The sequence below is a fragment of the Zingiber officinale genome, chromosome 2B (assembly GCF_018446385.1).
Source record: "Zingiber officinale cultivar Zhangliang chromosome 2B, Zo_v1.1, whole genome shotgun sequence".
In the NCBI taxonomy this organism is placed as follows: domain Eukaryota; kingdom Viridiplantae; phylum Streptophyta; class Magnoliopsida; order Zingiberales; family Zingiberaceae; genus Zingiber; species Zingiber officinale.
Window position 1 is genome coordinate 13,244,645 of NC_055989.1, and position 13,245 is coordinate 13,257,889.

Below are 13,245 nucleotides of genomic sequence, written 5' to 3' on the forward strand. Positions count from 1 at the left end.
TTAACTCTGTGGTTGCAGGCATCCTAGGTCCAACTATTATGGCTTTGTATGTTTGTGTATGATTTGAACCCTCGGGCATGTCGAGGTGTTTTGTGTTGTGCATGATTGTAATAATATATTAAATACGGCTGGTTGTTGTATTATTTTTCATTCTGTTCGATTTATATTACATGTAAATTTCTTTGTTGAATATAGAATCGATAAATGTAAAATTTTATTTATTTTTTTTACATCTTGTATCCTTGCTATGCATAGTGCTACTTTGAGGACTGGAGGTGCGGCGAAGAAGGAAGCAAGATAGACGCGATGGCTTGATCCATTGGCAGTATATTGGAGGATAGAGATGGATGATGCCATAATAGTTGAAAATTTTATTTTCATATTTATTGCCTTTATATGTTGTTTTATGTGTTGTGATGTGTGTGCATGTTAAAATTCCTCAATTTAAATAACTAAGTGGGAGAGAGATTATTTAAATAAATTCTACGGTCTTCATTACTGGTTTGTAAGTGATGCATTCAAATTTGCGCGTTGGCTTTAAGTGTCTTCCTCCATATCAGATGAGTTTGTTTGCGGATCACTAGATCAAACTTCCTCTATGGATGATTATATGAAATTATTTAGGTATGTGTGATCTTCTCCATCTGAAGGGGCACAATCCTAATTAATGGACTAAGTATCAAGTAATGGTATACACTTAGGCACATTTAATAGTATCCTCCCCATCGGAGTCACTGCTATTATTTGTGTGACCGAAGATGAACAAGCTATTAATTTTATTTATCATAAAGCTAGGTTGACTAGATAATAAAATTGATGGGTAAAACCTCTTCTTAGAAATGTTTGAATTAGTATACGTCCACACTATCGTGGCATACGAAATTCACGGTGTTTTGAGGTGTTGGTGAATTTAAATTATATTATTTGAGGAATCAATATTATTTTAAATTATAAAGTTTTGACCAAATATTTTATTTTGTGATTCTTAGGATTTCAAAATGACTTTCAATCCTCTTGTTGTTATTTTAAAAGAAAACAAACTTACTGGTCCAAATTATATTGATTGGAAACGAAACTTGGACATTGTCTTAACTGCTGAAAGATACAAGTTCATACTTCTTGAGATCTATCCTAGCATGCCAGATAAGGATTCTAATGAAGAGGAGATAGAGAGACATAGGAAATGGGTCAAGGCCGATGAGATGGTGCGATGTTATATTTTGGCTTCTATGTCAAATGTGCTGCAACATCAGCATCATGCCCTACCCACTGCCTATGACATAATTAGGGGAGGCAATTTTTGACCCGACATGAAAACATGGCCCGAACCGAATACTAAAAAATCAAGTTAGGGTCCGGTAGTTTCGGGTTCGGGTCGAAATCGGGTCGACCCAATTGACCCAATTAATAAATAGGTCGGGTTCGGGTCAACCTGAAATGACTCAATTACAACCCGCGAACCCATTTATAATTTATAAATAATTATAAATTTAAAGTTCAAACTAAAATTACAAATAAAAAAATAAAAAAGTTAAGAAGTAAAAACCCTAGTACCCTACCCGTCCCGAGACTCCCGACGCATCTTCTATTCTTCTTCAGCGACCGACGCTGCGACTGTTGGTTGCTACTCGGAAAGCCTAGAGGTTCCACTGTACAAAAATTTTGTACAAAGGTCTGAACCTTTTCCTAGCTACCATGTGTTCTTTTAAATTAAATTTTGGATCGCCTGCGGAACTTAACACGTTTGATCCAAAACTTAATCTATTTGTTCTTTTAGGTTTTGACTTGGATCTCCTGCGGAACTTAACACGTTCGACCCAAATCACCTTAAGTTATTAATTCCATTAAATATTAATTTCCATAATTGGTTCCCAGTACTGACGTGGCGAGGCACATGGCCTTCTTGGATATGGGAGCAACCACCACCGACTAGACAAAACCTTTTATAGAAATCTAATATTTAATTTCCTAAAATAACTTTAGGTTAACCGAAAAGAACAATCAAATCACAAGGAAAAATAAAACAAAAGAACACAACTTAGAAAACATATTTGAAATACTAGAATCGTAAGCCTCTTGTATTTGGTATTATTTCCATAAATAACTAGCATGATGCGGAAAGAAAAATTACTAGTTATACCTTTTAGAAAGACCTCTTGATCTTCTACCGTATTCCTCTTCTAACCTCGGACGTTGTGTGGGCAACGATCTTCCGAGATGAGAAACCACCAAGCACCTTCTTCTCCTCCTAGCTAGGTTCGGCCAACACAAAGAAGCTTCACCAAGGACGAAGAACAAAACACCAACCAAGCTCCAAGGGATACAAGCTTTCTCTCCTTCTTCTTCTTCTTCTCCAAGTAGTATCCGGCCACCACAAGAGCTCCAAGCCAATAGAGAAGGTTCGGCCACCACCAAGAGGAAGAGAGGAAGAGAGGTTGGCCGGCCACAACACCAAGGAAAAGAGGGAGAGAAATAATAGAGGTTGTTCTCCACGAAGCCTTCTCTACCCCCTCTTTTATAATCCTTGGTCTTGGCAAATAAGGAAATTTAATTAAAAACTTCCTTAATTCTTTTACCATGAAAAGGAAAAATTTATTTAATTAAAAACAATTTTCCTTTTCTCAATTTGCATGGCCGGCCACCATCAAGCTATAAACAAGGAGAGTTTTAATTAATTAAAACTTCCTAATTTGTCTCCAGAAATTTATAAAATTTCTCCAATAATTTAATCCCTTCATGATTGGTTTATAAAAAGGAAAATTAATAAATTAAAATCTTTCTTTTAAACATGTGGATAAAAAGAAAGTTATCTCTAAAAATTAAAATCTCTTTTAATCTACAAATAAGGAAAGATATCAAATCTTTTCTCAATCTTTTGTAGAAACTAATAAAAGAGAATTATTAATTTTTAAACTTTCTTTTAAATCATGAACATGGTTAAAAAGGAAAGTTTTCTTAAAATTTAAAATCCTCCTTTAATCAACAAATAAGGAAAGATTTCAAATTTTAAACTCTCTTTTTAAACATGTAGATGATTTACAAATAAGGAATGTTTTTACCAAAAATTAAAACCATCCTTTTAATCTACAAATAAGGAAAGAGATTAATCTCTTCTCTTAATCTTTTGTAGAAAGTTATAAAAGGAAATTTTTAATTTTTAAACTCTCTTTTAAAATCATGATATCCACATAAGAAATAATTTTAATAAAAATCCTTTTAATATTCTAGTAGCCGGCCACCTAAGCTTGGGACCCAAGCTTTGGCCGGCCACCTACATGACTCATCCACTTGGTCTTGGCCGGCCCTAGCTTGGGTTCCAAGCTAGCTTAGCCGGCCCCATTGGATGGGTAAGAAGGTGGGTATGCGGTGGGTATAAATCTCTATATACTAGAGGCTACGATAGGGACCGAGAGGAGGAATTGGTTTTGGTCTCCCGATGAAATTAAGCATCCCGTGTTCGCCCCCAACACACAACTTAATTTCATCAATAATAATTCATTCCACTAAAGAACTATTATTGAACTACCGCACCAATCCCAAATTACATTTTGGGCTCCTTCTTATTATGAGTGTGTTAGTCTCCCTGTGTTTAAGATAACAAATGTCCACTAATTAAGTAAGTTACTGACAACTCACTTAATTAATATCTAGCTCCAAGAGTAGTACCACTCAACCTTATCGTAATGTCGGACTAAGTCCACCTGCAGGGTTTAACATGACAATCCTTATGAGCTCCTCTTGAGGACATTATCAACCTAGTATCTCTAGGACACAGTTTCCTTCTATAATCAACAACACACACTATAAGTGATACCATTTCCCAACTTATCGGGCTTATTGATTCATCGAACTAAATCTCACCCATTGATAAATTAAAGAAATAAATATCAAATATATGTGTTTGTTATTATATCTGGATTAAGAGCACACACTTCCATAATAACCGAGGTCTTTGTTTCTTTATAAAATCAGTATAAAAGAAACGACCTCTAATGGTCCTACTCAATACACTCTAAGTGTACTAGTGTAATTATATAGTTAAGATAAACTAATATCTAATTACATTACGACCTTCCAATGATTTGTTCCTTTCCATTATGGTCGTGAGCTACTGTTTATAATTTATAAGATACTGATAACATGATCCTCTGTGTGTGACACCACACACCATGTTATCTACAATATAAATTAATTGAACAACTACATTTATCATATATGTAGACATTTGACCAATGTGATTCTTATTTCTAGATAAATATTTATACCAAAAGCTAGGCTTTTAGTATACACTCTAACAATCTCCCACTTATACTAAAAGACTAAGGTGTCATATCTGCTGCCATACATCTGATTCCCAACCCTTCAACATGTCCATCAAAAGCTCTCGCCTTAAGGACCTTAGTGAAAAGATCTATAGGTCATCATCTGATGCATTCTAGGCAGCAACAACTTTTCCTCGTTTATACGATTTCTCGTATTGGGTGGTACTTGCGCTCTATTGTGTTTACTTGCCTTATAGACTTATGGTTTTTCAAGTTTGCTATTGCACCATCATTATTACAATAAATTGTAATAATCTTTGGACAAACCAGAAATCATATCTAAGTCTATCTTGAGGTTATTGAGTCATTCAGCTTTTATAGCTACCTCAGAGGCTTGCCATATACTAAGCTTCTATGGTGAAGTCCAGAAAAATACCTATGCTTATCACTCTTCCATAGTTATGACTTTACCTCCTAAAGTAAACACAAAACCCCGAGGTTGACTTATTATTGTCCCTATCCGATTGGAAGTCAAAATCCATGCAACCCACAAGAACTGCCTTGTAAGCTAGCATATAATCTCTAGTGCATCTAAGGTACTACAATATATGCTTTACTGCAGTCCACTGTCCTTGTCCAGAGTTACTTTGATATCTGCCAACTATGCCCTTGGCAAAATAGATTTCTTATCTCGTGCATAACATTCATTAGGCTTCCGACAGCCGAAGCATAAAGAACTGCCTTTATTTCCTTTATCTCCTTTAATGTCTACAGAGACATATCTTTAGATAAAGTTACTTCATCCTAAAAAGGTAAGAAACCTTTCTTGGAGTTTTGCATGCTTTAAAACGAGCAAGGATTTTTCCGATGTATGAAGCTTGGGATAAGTAAAATATTCTTTTCTTGCGATCCCTTATTACTTTGATCTCAAGAATATATACATTCTCCCAAGTCCTTTATATCAAATTGTTTGGACAACCATACCCTTACTTCTGACAACATTTTGATATTGTTTCCAACTACCAAAAATGTTATCTACGTATAGTACAAGAAATACCACCACGCTTCCATCACACCTTTTGTATACACAAGACTTATCCGGTTACTAAATAAATCCATAGGTCTGAATTACTTTGATAAACCGGATGTTCCAAGACCTTGAAGCTTTGCTTCAGTCCATAGACTGATTAAGCTTTACACAAGATGCTCTTAGCCCTTTGCAATGAACCCTTCTGGTTGCTTTATATGGATGCTTTCTTCAAGACTTCCATTAAGGAATGCTGTCTTGACATCCACTTGCCAAATAGATAAAAGAATCCGGATAGACTTAAGCATGGCTACCAGTGAAAAAAGTTTCCTTTTTCATCAAGCTTTGCTTTGAAGGTTTCTACCTTCCTGTCTATCCCTCTTTTCCTATTATAGACTTTTTACACCCAAAGGCTTTTACACCACTACAAGCTTCCAGATTTTATTAGAATACATATATTCTAATTCTATTATTCATTACTCTTTGCCAAGATGCTGCATATTTATCTTGGAGTGCTTCGTCATATGTCCGGAGATCAGGTTTATGTCCTTCAGGGATCGAGTCCAAAAACTCTCCCAAAACATGAACCTATTTAGGTTGCCTAACAACCCTCCCACTACGACAAGGCACTTTCTACAATTGTATATCATTTGTGATACGTGTTGCAGTTTTCTTGTGGTATCTCATCTTGTACAGTTGGTACTAGGTTAGACATGTCCTTTATTATTTCCTTAAGAACAAATTTACTTATGAGCACGTGGTTCATTATATAATCCTTTTCTAAAAATCAGTCATTGATGCTAACAATGACCTTCTAATTTTTAAGACTATAAACCTACTTTTGTTTATCTAGGATAACTTACAAACAAGTGAACTCCTATCCAACTTATTATTGTCTCTCTTTAACATATGTGCTGGATTACCCGAATCCGAATATGCTTCAAAATAGGTTTTCACCTATTCAGCAATTCTATATGAGTAGAGAGTTCTAACTTGGAAGGTACTATGTTCACTTTCGTTTTCAGAGTTTATCCTTAAAACAAATTTGGTAATTTTCTGAATAACTCATCATCTTTCTAATTATTCCATAAGAGTCTTTTACCTTCTTTCTACTACACCATTCTGTTGGGGTGTACCAGATGCAGTTAGTTGGGATTGAAATCCAACTTCTGATAAGCAACTCCTAAAATCTCTCAAGAGGTACTTGCCACTACGATCTTCCATAGTGACTTTTTACTTTAACATTTCTCCGCATCAACCTTGTACTCTTTGAACTAATCAAAGTACTTAGTCTTGCGGTATATTAAGTAAATTTATTTGTATCTTGAATAGTTGTCTATAAAATAGACAAAATATTCAATACTACCTCTTGTCTGGATAGTCATAGGATCACACAAATCAGAATGAACCGTTTTCAACATATCTTTGACTCCATACCCCTTGGACTTAAAAGCTTCTTGGTTATTTTCCTTCCAAGTAAGACTCGTAGGTTGGAAAGATTTCCACTACCAATGAACCCAAAAGTTCATCAGCTACCAATGAATCCTACTCAAGTATAACCTAGCTTTAGATGCCAATGATATAATTGGTTCATTTCCGAAGGTTGCTTTCTCTTAAAATTAGAAGATGTGTTACTAATTTCCATTTGTTGCATCGTGGGAGTTATTGGATTATAAATTGTCAACCATCATACCAGAATAGATAACTTCCCTATTTTTCTTGATAACAACTTTGTTATCAAAATAGACACAATATCTATAATAGTTTAGAAACTGAAATCAGGTTCTTTCTAAACTTGGTACGTAAAGACAATTACTTAAAATCCATATTTTATTCTTATCAAAGGATAAACATCTCCCACTGCAACAGCTACCACTTTTACAGTAGTGCCCATGTGGACGGTGATTTACCTTTCATTTAGTTGTCGGGTTTCCTGGAACCCTGAATTGCAGACATGATTAATGGCATCTTGTATCTACACTCCAGGTTCTGGTAGATAACACCACTAGACATGTTTCAACTAATGAATTAAATACACCTAAATTGTTCTTAGTTCTAAGAAGACAGTCTACCTTAATGTCCAAGTCCTATTTCCAATCATTACAATTGGGACTACTAAGTCTTTTCTATAGTATGACTACTAGGGATTGACAAACATCCTAAGAATCTCAAAAATATTTGGTCAAGATCAACTCCTTAAAATCTCCATGAATTTTGTGTATACAAAATCGAAGAGGAGATTTTATTCATTAATTTTATTATCTCGTCAACTTTACTTTATGACGAATAAAATTAATAGTTGATCTATCTTTGATCAAATATTTGGTCAAAACTCTTTGAATTTAAAATAACATTGATTCCTCAAACAATATTATTTAAATTTACCAACACCTCAAACACCGTGAATTTTGCATGCCACGTTAGTGTGGACGTATACAAATTCATCATTTGTAAGAGGAGGGTTTTACCCATTGACTATCTTGTCAATATAACTTTTTGACAAATAAAATTACCTCAAACACCATGAATCTTGTATGTCATGTTAGTGTGGACGTATACAAATTCAAACATTTGTAAGAGAGGTTTATTAATTTTATTATATTGCCAATCTAGTTTTATGACAAATCAATAGTTGGTTTCCCTTTGGTCACACAAGTGATAGTAGTGACTCCGTTGGAGAGGATACTATTAAATGTGTCTAAGTGTATATCATTACTTGACACTAAGTCCATTAATAAGATTATGCCCCTTCCGTTGGGAAGATCACACGCTCTTAATTAACTTCCTATAGTCATCCAAAATGAAAGTCATTCTAGTGACCCACAAACAAGCTCATCCGTTATGGAGGAAGGCACTCGAGCCAAGCAAGCTTGTTTGCATCACTTACAAACCAGAATGGAGACCATGGGATTTACTTAAAATCCTCTCCCACTTAGTTATTTATAAATGAGGAATTTTAACTATGCTAGCCTACTAAATATGTAAACCAACATGCACCGACAATATAAAAGCAATAAATAGAAAATCTAATTTTCAACTATTATGGCTTTTATCTCTAGTTATCCTCCGTGTGTTGTCATCCCAAGTGCTGCCATATTTGGCCACCGCCACCGGGTCTAGCCGTCTTGCTTCTAGTTCCACTGCGCCTCTGGTCCTTCGAAGGTTCCACGCTTTGCAAGATTCGATCCATGACATAAATAGAATTTTACATTTTGATCCTATATTCCATAAAAGGAATGTACATGTATCTAGATCAAAAATAAAATCCTAATAAAACTAAATACAGCTCCTGCTGTATTTTATAATACAATCATGCACACACAATAAAATGCCCTTGACATGTCCAAGGGTCCAATCACACACATAATAACTATAAGCCATAATAGTTGGATCCTGCATCCACAAAGTTAGCACATCCTACTATTATCCTGCCTAAATTATGTATGACATGTGCATAATTAAACTAATACCAAATACACAGAGGCAAAACCCTAGCTCTGATACCAATTGTTGGTTGCTACTCGGAAAACCTAGAGGTTCCACTGTACAAAAATTTTGTACAAAGGTCGAACCTTTTCCTAGCTACCATGTGTTCTTTTAAATTAAATTTTGGATGCGGAACTTAACACGTTTGATCCAAAACTTAATCTATTTGTTCTTTTAGGTTTTGACTTGGATCTCCTGCGGAACTTAACACGTTCGACCCAAATCACCTTAAGTTATTAATTCCATTAAATATTAATTTCCATAATTGGTTCCCAGTACTGACGTGGCGAGGCACATGGCCTTCTTGGATATGGGAGCAACCACCACCGACTAGACAAAACCTTTTATAGAAATCTAATATTTAATTTCCTAAAATAACTTTAGGTTAACCGAAAAGAACAATCAAATCACAAGGAAAAATAAAACAAAAGAACACAACTTCGAAAAAACATATTCGAAATACTAGAATCGTAAGCCTCTTGTATTTGGTATTATTTCCATAAATAACTAGCATGATGCGGAAAGAAAAATTACTAGTTATACCTTTTAGAAAGACCTCTTGATCTTCTACCGTATTCCTCTTCTAACCTCGGACGTTGTGTGGGCAACGATCTTCCGAGATGAGAAACCACCAAGCACCTTCTTCTCCTCCTAACTAGGTTCGGCCAACACAAAGAAGCTTCACCAAGGATGAAGAACAAAACACCAACCAAGCTCCAAGGGATACAAGCTTTCTCTCCTTCTTCTTCTTCTTCTCCAAGTAGTATCCGGCCACCACAAGAGCTCCAAGCCAATAGAGAAGGTTCGGCCACCACCAAGAGGAAGAGAGGAAGAGGTTGGCGACCACAACACCAAGGAAAAGAGGGAGAGAAATAATAGAGGTTGTTCTCCACGAAGCCTTCTCTACCCCTCTTTTATAATCCTTGGTCTTGGCAAATAAGGAAATTTAATTAAAACTTCCTTAATTCTTTTACCATGAAAAGGAAAAATTTATTTAATTAAAACAATTTTCCTTTTCTCAATTTGCATGGCCGACCACCATCAAGCTATAAACAAGGAGAGTTTTAATTAATTAAAACTTCCTAATTTGTCTCCAGAAATTTATAAAATTTCTCCAATAATTTAATCCCTTCATGATTGGTTTATAAAAAGGAAAATTAATAAATTAAAATCTTTCTTTTAAACATGTGGATAAAAAGAAAGTTATCTCTAAAAATTAAAATCTCTTTTAATCTACAAATAAGGAAAGATATCAAATCTTTTCTCAATCTTTGTAGAAACTAATAAAAGAGAATTATTAATTTTAAACTTTCTTTTAAATCATGAACATGGTTAAAAGGAAAGTTTTCTTAAAATTTAAAATCCTCCTTTAATCAACAAATAAGGAAAGATTTCAAATTTTAAACTCTCTTTTAAACATGTAGATGATTTACAAATAAGGAATGTTTTACCAAAATTAAAACCATCCTTTTAATCTACAAATAAGGAAAGAGATTAATCTCTTCTCTTAATCTTTTGTAGAAAGTTATAAAGGAAATTTTTAATTTTAAACTCTCTTTAAAATCATGATATCCACATAAGAAATAATTTTAATAAAAATCCTTTTAATATTCTAGTAGCCGGCCACCTAAGCTTGGGACCCAAGCTTTGGCCGGCCACCTGACTCATCCACTTGATCTTGGCCGGCCCTAGCTTGGGTTCCAAGCTAGCTTGGCCCGCCCCATTGGATGGGTAAGAAGGTGGGTATGCGGTGGGTATAAATCTCTATATACTAGAGGCTACGATAGGGACCGAGAGGAGGAATTGGTTTTGGTCTCCCGATGAAATTAAGCATCCCGTGTTCGCCCCCAACACACAACTTAATTTCATCAATAATAATTCATTCCACTAAAGAACTATTATTGAACTACCGCACCAATCCCAAATTACATTTTGGGCTCCTTCTTATTATGAGTGTGTTAGTCTCCCTGTGTTTAAGATAACAAATGTCCACTAATTAAGTAAGTTACTGACAACTCACTTAATTAATATCTAGCTCCAAGAGTAGTACCACTCAACCTTATCGTCATGTCGAACTAAGTCCACTTGCAGGGTTTAACATGACAATCCTTATGAGCTCCTCTTGAGGACATTATCAACCTAGTATCTCTAGGACACAGTTTCCTTCTATAATCAACAATACACACTATAAGTGATACCATTTCCCAACTTATCGGGCTTATTGATTCATCGAACTAAATCTCACCCATTGATAAATTAAAGAAATAAATATCAAATATATGTGTTTGTTATTATATCTGGATTAAGAGCACACACTTCCATAATAACCGAGGTCTTTGTTTCTTTATAAAATCAGTATAAAAGAAACGACCTCTAATGGTCCTACTCAATACACTCTAAGTGTACTAGTGTAATTATATAGTTAAGATAAACTAATATCTAATTACACTACGACCTTCCAATGATTTGTTCCTTTCCATTATGGTCGTGAGCTACTGTTTATAATTTATAAGATACTGATAACATGATCCTCTGTGTGTGACACCACACACCATGTTATCTACAATATAAATTAATTGAACAACTACATTTATCATATATGTAGACATTTGACCAATGTGATTCTTATTTCTAGATAAATATTTATACCAAAAGCTAGGCTTTTAGTATACACTCTAACAGCGACGCAACAGCCGAACTCCAACGACGCGAGAATCTTTCAATTTTCATCTTCCAATTTTGATTCTTCTTCAGTTCTTCACCCTTCTTCAGAGCTCTCCACTCCCCGATGGCCGATGCTCCAACTCCGCGACGACCTAGCCATGAGTCCCCAACACGACAACCCTAGAGTTCTAAACGTTGACCCCCAGATGCCTCGACGCCCTTAACGTTGACGATCCGACGCGACGACCATCAATGTCGAAGCCACGACGTGGCGACGTCCAAGATAAGCCCTAGATATCGTCGTGGCCACCGAACGAGAAAGGTATCATCACAATTCATCCCCATTTCTGATTTTTTTGGTCTAGAATTTGATGTTGTAATGTTGTTCTATTTGGATAATTAACTTTTCTACTTTGAATTGCCACAATGGATGGAGGAGTACATTTTGTTCAAAGGTTTAATGTTGAATTGTTTATCCTCTTCTACTCAAAAATCAAAATATCTAAAATATTTTTTTAGTTTTCCTTTCCTTTAGACTGATCATTCTTGGAGGTTCTTCCAGGTCCAACTTGAAACATATAATGATTCTTTCCTTCTCTCTGTTTGAAGGCTGAAGCTAAGTTCATAAGAAAAGAGGTGGTGACTAGTGAGCTTGTTCTGAGGTGGTGACTGGTGAGCTTGTTCTTCGAGAATGAAGTTTAAAATAGATTTTGTTTTGGCCAATCCATCCACTCATGTTTCTAAAGAACTAAAGTTTTCTTGGTACTTTGCTTGTCTATGGAGTTGTGAATGTAAATTATATCTAATTTGTTGCAAATTTGCTTGTCTTTTTTAACTTCCACTGATCTACAAGAGCCCGTGTGAGATGATTTTGACAATTTAGGTAACTCCCTCTTGGTTTTAGATGTTTTCATTATTATTGTCTAGTTGGTTATATCATCATCACCTTTTGTCTATGTTCATGTAATCATAGATGTATCTTCTTTAAGCAAAATGAAATTGGATTTGGATCTATTGGAGATACATGTGTTTGTTTCTACCATGTCAATGGGTTTTCTAATGATCATGACTTTGCTTGTGTTGATAATATGATTACATTAGGACTTTCTTCTAAGTCATCTGCTCTTTACATTAATAGGATCCATTAGATAGTCTATTGTGTGTTTTCAAGTTTAATCAACATGAATTATGTGTTAGAATTTAGATGACTTTAATTAACTTATCATCAACAACAACAAAAAAGAAGATAACAGTTATGATCATGCAAGCTTACACAAAAACAGACGAAAACTCTTAGAGCTATCAAAATTAGGTATCAATCCATGGTTTGCGAAATTATATTTTTTTTATCATCAAGTTTTCTGCTATATTATTAGTTAATGGCTTAACTTGAAGAAATGCAAAGATTTGGTTAAATATTGTCAGACATTAAATTTAGAAATCTAGTTAGATTATGAAGAAGATATCAGCAGTTTTATGATATGGATTTTTATTTTTCAATTTATGTAGATAAATATAATTTTTAATTTAATATATAAAATTTATTTATCAAATTCAGGTCGAACGGGTCGGGTTCGGGTCAAGTGCAAATAAACAGATCAGGTTCAAGTTGAATAGTTTAACCCAAATTAATAATCAGGTCGGGTTTAGGTTATTGTTTGACAACCCGCAAACCTGCCAACCCGAACTGAATTGTCACCCCTAGACATAATGTTCAATCTCAAGGAACTCTTCGAACACCAGAATCGGACTGTCAGGCAGGAGGCCATGAGAAATTTAATGACGACCACCATGACTGAGGAGACA